The sequence below is a fragment of the Euprymna scolopes genome, chromosome 36 (assembly GCF_053919585.1).
Source record: "Euprymna scolopes isolate OS-2025 chromosome 36, ASM5391958v1, whole genome shotgun sequence".
Classification (NCBI taxonomy): domain Eukaryota; kingdom Metazoa; phylum Mollusca; class Cephalopoda; order Sepiida; family Sepiolidae; genus Euprymna; species Euprymna scolopes.
In genome coordinates, this window is record NC_136517.1 from 28,042,491 (window position 1) to 28,050,862 (window position 8,372).

An 8,372-nucleotide genomic window follows, 5' to 3' on the forward strand; every position below is an offset into this window, starting at 1 on the left:
TTACCTTAAAAAAAAAGTACGTGACTAAATAGACAGCAATAACATAATTTTGCAGGCTTTTTGACTGCTATAGGGAGCAGTATTGTAATGGATAACTTTTTGAAAAGTAATAAATAACCAACTGAGAAAACTTGACAGAATGTCTGAGTCCACGTCACTCTGAAAAACACATTTAGTATCAGCAGATGTAAAAATAACATTTCAAACTCCCATTTAAAAAAAAAACTTTTTACGAAAATATCTGAAGAGAGCGAACCTAAATTTGAAACGTGTTATAAAAATATTTTAAAATAAAAATATGATAAAAGGCTAAAAAAAACACACAATTATTGATGGCTACACTCTTTTAAATATTCATTTTTTCTCTCGTTAGAACTACACAAGCATCACTTTATATATATATATATATATATATATATATATATATATATATATATATATATATATATATATATATATATATATATATATATATGCATATAACATTGGTGAAAGAATCACGGATAGCTGATAATGGCTGTGTCTTTTTTATCAACTTTTCCTAGAATCTAACGAATTATTTCTGAATTCTTGAGATAAGAAATACAAGAATGTGGATTGCACAATTTGAAAATTTCAAGACTCAACTAACGTTTTCTTTTTCTTTCTTTCTTTCCTTCTTTCTTTCTTGTTAGCAAACATGTTCGGTATTAATAATCACTTCATAAAATAACGTCCAGTCGGGTATACCAGTGGTTATCGTCCAAATAATATATATATATATACATATATATATATATATATATATATATATATATATATATATATATATATATATATATATACATATATATATATATATATATATATATATATATATATATATATATGCTACCAAAAGAAATGTATCAAGATGTTGTTTGTTACGTTACTTGTTTATCACCTTGCACACTTCACTCGCAGATAAATGTTTTAGATGGTGGGACCAAAGGCAAATAATTTATATAAAAAAAAGAGCGAATCAAAAAAGTAGTAATCAGACTGAATGATATAAGTAATTAAAAGAAACAAAGAACTAAAAAGAGGGATGGGAAAGATAGAGAAAGATAAGTAAAGGTGACTAAATGGTATATTATGACATCACAATGAGTTCTGATTTTATGAAATCCTATGACTTTGCAATTATTGTACAAATGTTTATGTCAATAAATGTTAAAATTAAAAAATTATATATTTAACCATGTTATGTATTGTGTTGTTTTTAATGTTAATGTTTAACGGATAATATCAGTAAATAAGGGATTTATTTAATCCATTGGTATAAACAAAGATAGAACAAAGTGAAAAATAAGACTCGCAATAAAGCAGTATGATTCATAACATACTATCGGAAATAATTGTTATCTACAAAAATACATTTATAATTAAATTTAATTAAAATAAAAAGAAAGGAATATATTTCTATTCTTCTTGCTTTTATTATTACTGCTGTGTCGTAATAAATTGCGGCATACTTGTTGCTTTCCCAACCTACATATTACTTATTTTCATATATTTATTTGAAATAGTACAATAAATACATTTCTAAAAGTAACATTCGCTTCGTTGACTTAAAGAATATTTAGTTGATTTTTATTTTTACGCTAAGAAGGCAGGGAATATTCCTATTTACAATGCCTCCCCACGGGACAGAGTTAGACACCAGGGTCGTTTTTTAACGTGGAGAAAAGGAAAAAAAAAAAAAATTGTCTCAGTCGTGAAGGATTTTTCCTCCACTGACAGAGAACAAAAAATTGAAGTGCAGCATCTGAAGAACAGATACTACACTTTGATCTTGACCCGAAGGCAGGGAATATTCTGTTGTTTTGAAACAAATTAATTTATTACAATTTTAAATAAACAAATAAGACACACACCGTTTTATTTATTTAAATGATTTTTTAGTTGACAACGACAATTAGTTTTACTGAAGAAGAAATAGCCATTTTTTTTTCTTGATAGGATTACCCCTAACAGACATTTATCATCCAAAATTATAAATAACACTAAATTATACAGATTGATCATCGTGGAATTTCCATGGAGTACTGAGCTAAATATAATGCGTCAATTCGGTTAGCGCATTAAGCGAAGCAGATGCTATTTAAGAGCTAAGTGTGACAGACCAAAAATGCTATTTCAAACCGAAGTGTGGAGACGGTTAGCTGCTTCTGAAAGACCACCATCAGCAGCCTCCACATAAACACACCAAAAAACCAAAGCAAAGAGTAAATTCTTTCAAAAAGAAAAAAAAAAGAAAAAGGTGAACAGTCATCCATTCACGAATATTAATGAGTGAGAAAGATTACTACACTGTGCAGCTGTGCACGACTGCACGACCATGCCGCCAACAACGTCTTCTTAAGGGACACTTACATAACGATCTTTCAACTCCCTTCTTTCCTATATTTGTCGCTCTATTTAATCATTTTGTTTTGTTTTTATCTCTACGTATATAAAGTTATAAAAGTGTCTATAAAGTTAGGCATGTGTATATGTTTATATATTTCTATGTGCATGATTTACTTCTAAACTGAATATCATTATGAATTTTGGAACTCAGTTGCTAGGAGTAAGGTGTTGTAATTGGAGCTATATTAAATTAAATTTAATTTAATTTAGATAGTAAAAAGAGATTGGAAGCTCTTCGTAAAAAGTTAAATATCTCGATTTTGTGAAAGTTTAGTATAATACAGCAATTTCAGTCCCTGTAGAATATTTTTAAAAATTTAGAAAACACTAGTAGGGAAACCCAACGTTCCCGGAATTGAATGATAATCAACAAATGTTCCACACTTCCAATACTTTTATTGTCATCGAAATCGGTGAAATCGACCATTTTCTAATGAAATTAATTGATTGCCTACTCTAGTCAAGCGGCCCCGCAGTGTACTGTAAAAAAGCTGCACCTGCCTCCTTGTAATGACTTAGTCCACAATACATTGTAGCCTACATTGCACTGTAGAGAACCTGCTGTTGCTTTTATAAAAAAAAAAAAAAAACATATTTTTATATAATGGCTTGAATTAAAATTTAAAATGCAAAAGTCTAGTATCATGGTTCAGTTTTTGCTCTAAACAGAAACATTAATTTCGAACACAACCCGATCTTATCACAGAACTTACTGCTTATTTTATACGCCGGGCTCTTCTACTTGTGCGGTAATAAAACTTCTTGAGATGTTAGGTTGTATAAGGGTGTTTACTGGCCAAAATTGGACTGTTCGAAATTTTTTATCGATTTTCGGTACTTATCGGAGATATTTCGATACAAAACCTACTCAAGAACTCTCCCAGACATATAAAGTATATTTGTGTAAAAAAAAAAAAAATTTTAATCAGCCGTTTCGAAATCCATAGGAAATGAACTCTCTCACACACACACACACACTCACACACATACACACACAGACAGCGTGCATTTTATATGTAAGTAGAGATAATATGGACACCAACTTCGATTTTAAAATTCAAATTTTAAGATTTGCTTGAAATTTAATCCATAATGATTATTCACCAAAGCAAGATTCCATGAATTTCAATTTCTTATTAAGACCCTTGAATTGAAATAATGTAATGGATTCTAGACATAAAGTTCAGTGCTATTATATTCTGATTGTATTAAGGGAAAATACAGTATTGCAAAACTGTTCTGTTTGAGGAATTCATTTTATTTATCTTGAGGCGAGGTATACTTTTCTTTCAAGAAATGATGTTTTCTTCTTTTATGAGTGTACTCCCAAGTATTACCTTTTCCTTTTTTTTGAAGTGATAACATTCTAACAGACATTACTCCCTCTTTTTTGGAAGACAGTGTAAATTATGCTAATTTGTTTGTAATACTACCAGGCTTTACCTACTCCTTAGGGGGTAGTGTAGTAGATTTTAATTTGTCATGATAAACTACTCGCAGGCATTAACCTCTTTGTTTTTTTGTTTTTTATTTTAGTTTTTATTTATTTATTCTATTTTATTTATTTATTTTTTCTTTTTACGGGAAGGTATTGTATATGTTAATTCCTGATGATTATCCTCCCTGGATTATCTTCGTTTTTTTTTTTGGGGGGGAGGGGGTGTAGTATCTGTTCTGTTGACATAATATCATCCTTCCAGGCATTAACTCATTTTTTTAGGGGCAGGTAGTGTAGTATACGTTTCGTTGTTATAATACCTTCCTCTTTGTCATTAACTAATCCTTTTGAGAGTCAGTAGTATCACCATGATACCTTCTTCCAACGGTAACGACGGGCAGAATATATTTGTTGACATGTGTTTTGTCGTCAATACAGTAATACACCAGTGTGGCTAAAACTAATATGATTCAAAACCGGGGACGAAGTGATTGAATTTCGACACTCTACCAACTGAGCCAAGAACCTTCTAGTGGTAATGGGAGAAATTTTAACGTCTTATAAATGATGTTATTTATTTATATTTTTTACTTATTATTGAAGCATTCAATTATATTTTATGAGAAAGCAATACTAAGTGGAAATCATTATTTCCTTTACCACAGCATAGGGGGGGGCCTATGTATATTTAAAGAGAGGGGGAGATAATATAGTTATCCACATGCATGTGGTTCGTTAATCGTTGTCTCTACGACTCATCAGTGCGGCTAGATCAAGTGAGCGTTAAAATAGAGATCACTGTGACTGACGCTCGGCATCCTCACTACGAAAAAAAAAAAGACAAAATTCAAAATTACCTCTTAAAGTATTTCTAGAATAGTCCATTATGAGCAATAGGGAATATCAGCAGAGGTATTAATACTGTTGAATATGTAGCTGAAAAGAAAACAAAGAGAGAAAAAGAGAAAGAAAAAGAAAGAATAGAAAGACTAATTTAGGATATTAATTTAGTTGGCTTCAAAAACTCACTTGATCACACTAAAAAAACGACCCTGGTGTCTAAACTCTGTCTCGTGAGGAGGCAAAGTAAATAGGAACTCACTTGATCAATCGGTAACACACACACACACACACACACACACACACACACACACACACACACACACACACACACATACGCACATATCTATCTATCTATCTATCTATCCATCTATATATATATATATATATATATATATATATATATATATATTGAGAAGTGCACCTGCACAATTCACAACAGTTAACTAAAAACACTATAATCTCACGGCGTTTATGAAGAAGAAGAAGAAGAAGAAGAAGAAGAAGAAGAAGAAGAAGAAGAAGAAAGCATCTTGAATATTATTAGGAAAGGAACTGTTAAAACTCGAGTGAAGTTTCACTACAGTTCCTTGAGTGGTTGTATTAATTTAGATGTGTCGTAGTAATAGTAAAAGAGGAGAGTAGGTGCAGGAAGAGTAGGAACAAAATGGAAGAGGAGTGGGAGGAAATGTTTCCTCCATCCTGCATCCTTTGCTGGTTGTGTGGCCAGCCTTAACGAACACCACACGCGCTTTGAGGCTATTATTTTGAGACCCCACCGCTCCCATGAACCACATCGTCACTAAAGAAGCAGGCAAACACATTTACAGAATAAAGAATACGGCTACATCTTTTTTAACACACTCACACAAACACATGCACACGCACAGAAAGCGTTTCTTAACATGCACTCGTCCAAACTCCATTCAATTTACGCGTTTAGCGATGAAAATCACATTTCAAATTTAGTAGCGATAGAGTATAGACCAACAGAAATTCTATCTGAAACTTTAGCCTTACTGGTCCTAAAAAAAATGCGAATATCACCCATAAACGTGTTAGAACGAAGAAAATGATGTTTAGTGTTCGAAACTGAGGCGCGGAGCACGGAGCAGACAGACCGACTACAACTCTTATAGAGATGCGCCCATTAACGGCGTGAAAGAAATGAAAGAAGAGAGAGAGGCGTTGTTTTTATATATGTGCAAGTTTCATTATTCTTCACTCAAATACATTTTAGTTTAGCTTTTAAAAAATAACAAACAGAAAAGGATAACGAATCATACGTGTGCACGCGCGCGTGTGTGTGTGTGTGTGTTTGTGTACACGTATGTGTGTGCGTATTTACATAGTGAAATTTTTAGTTGTCTGCACTTGTTACAAAATAACATATATACTTATACGCACGCATATATATTATTTTATGAAAAAATGAGTAATCTAAACATTGCAGAGAATACATTTAAACACGCATGCACACACAGCACACATACACACTCATATATATGTGTGCGTGAGCGTGTGTGTGTTTGAATGTATTCTCTGCAATGTTTAGTTGTGTGGTGTGTGTATATACATATATATATATGTATATTGCATCTTTTTAATTCTTGTCACTGGAAAAGGATTATATCATCTATTTATTTTTCTATCTTTTTTACCCATCTCTTTACCTGCTCTCTCTCTCTCTCTCTCTCTCTCTCTCTCTCTCTCTCAATCACTCTCTCTTCTTTATTCCCTCTTTCTCCTCACCTTTATATCTATCTTACATACTTTCTCCGTCTCATTCACTGTCAACTCCTCTGTATCTCTCTCACACACACATGCGCGAGCGCACACACACACACACACACACACACACACACACACACACACACACGCTCGCATACTCTATCTCAACTGTTAGCATGCCCGCCATTCAAAATCCACCTCATCATCGCCTTCTCTCATACATCAAGTTTAATTATTTTAAATTAATAAATACCACCAAAGTTGCGTTATTGACTAACTTTCTGCCTGCAATTTTTTCATCTCTCTTTTTCTGCTGCTGTTTTTGCGGATTAAAAAATAAAATTTTTAAAAATGAAAAGATTTGAACATTGAGAAGGAGGAGGGAATGTTATCGACCCTTGAACCTTCGGCCTTCGTTCACTGTTTGTTGGGGGGGGGAGGTTTGTCTATTTTTCTTTTTTCTTTCTTTTTTTCCGAATACCTGTGCAGTGTGCACGTGCAGCCATTTTCTTTTAAGAAGGTTCTAAAGACAATGAGTACCCTACTTTCTGCTTTGACCAAAACTTTATCTCTGTCTCTGTTTTTGTCTCTCTATCTCCCTTTCTTTTCTCTCTCTCTCTCTCTCTCTCTCTTTCTCTTTCTCTCTCTCTCACACTGATTTTTATTCTTATTTCTCCTTACGTTTTTTCCTTCCTTCATTCTATCTTTCAATCCTTAGATATTATTTTTCTTTCTTTTTTCCCCCTTCCATCTGTTTCGCTTTCTTTCTTTCCTCCTTTAACGACTGCATTCTTTCCTTTTTCTTTCCTTCTTTCTTTAATTTTTCTCTGTGATATTTCTTTTCTTTCTTTTCTTTTTACTTCATCGTGTCCTCTTTCCTTTCCTTGTATATTCCACTCTTTTTTTATATTTTTCTTTCCTTTTTAAATAATGGTCGTCTGCTGCCTTCTGCAACACCCCAAGTTCCTTAAGTTCTCACCTCTCTCTCTCTCTCTCTCTCTCTCTCTCTCTCTCTCTCTCTCTCTCTCTCTCTCAAATTAAATTCTTGCTTTCCTCCTTTTTTCTCTTCTTATATCTCTTTCTCTCTCTCGCCCTCATCATCAGTCGTGATTTCTCCACTTCGTTTTTTCGCTCCCCCCCCCCCACACACACTCTCTCATCCTAACAGTCCTCACCTCCTCCAACCACTTATTCTCTCTCTCGCTCTCTAAAATTAAATTTTTGGTTTTTTCCTTTCTTTCTATTCTCATCTCTCTCTCTCTCTCTCTCTCTCTATATATATATATATATATATATATATATATATATATATATATATATATATATATATATATATATATATAAAATACTCCTACCAATTTTCTATTCACCGACACACACAAACTGTCAGACAAATATAAAACGGACGCACCTGCTATAGACACACCGAACTAACGCACAGACACTCAGGGTCACAGACTGTGAGGGGCGCGCACAGACGAAAGCACAGACTGCACGGACACACAGACACACTGGTTTCGGCCTTATATATTCTAGCTCTCGAACGGAAAGCGCGTCATTCTGCCTTAGAGTTTTATCACTGGAACGAACATCTCCGACGAGTTTGCGACTGCACTCACAGCGTTGAAACAAGCGCATGTGATTCGTCGCCTCCTATTATTATTATTATTATTATTATTATTATTATTATTATTATTATTATTATTATTACTTGTATCCAGTTTTTGAAATACATCGCTAAGAAGGTGATTTTTATCAAAAAGTACAGTTTTGTTCTTCTAATTACCAAAACATATTTTGTTTTAAACAATTTTTTTTCATCTACATCGTCTTTTTTTTTTTTTTTTTTTAGTTTATTCCCCCTCAAGTCTATAGAAAAAAAAACACATTTTATTCTCGAGGGGGAAAAAGGACATTTTATATATTTTTCTCA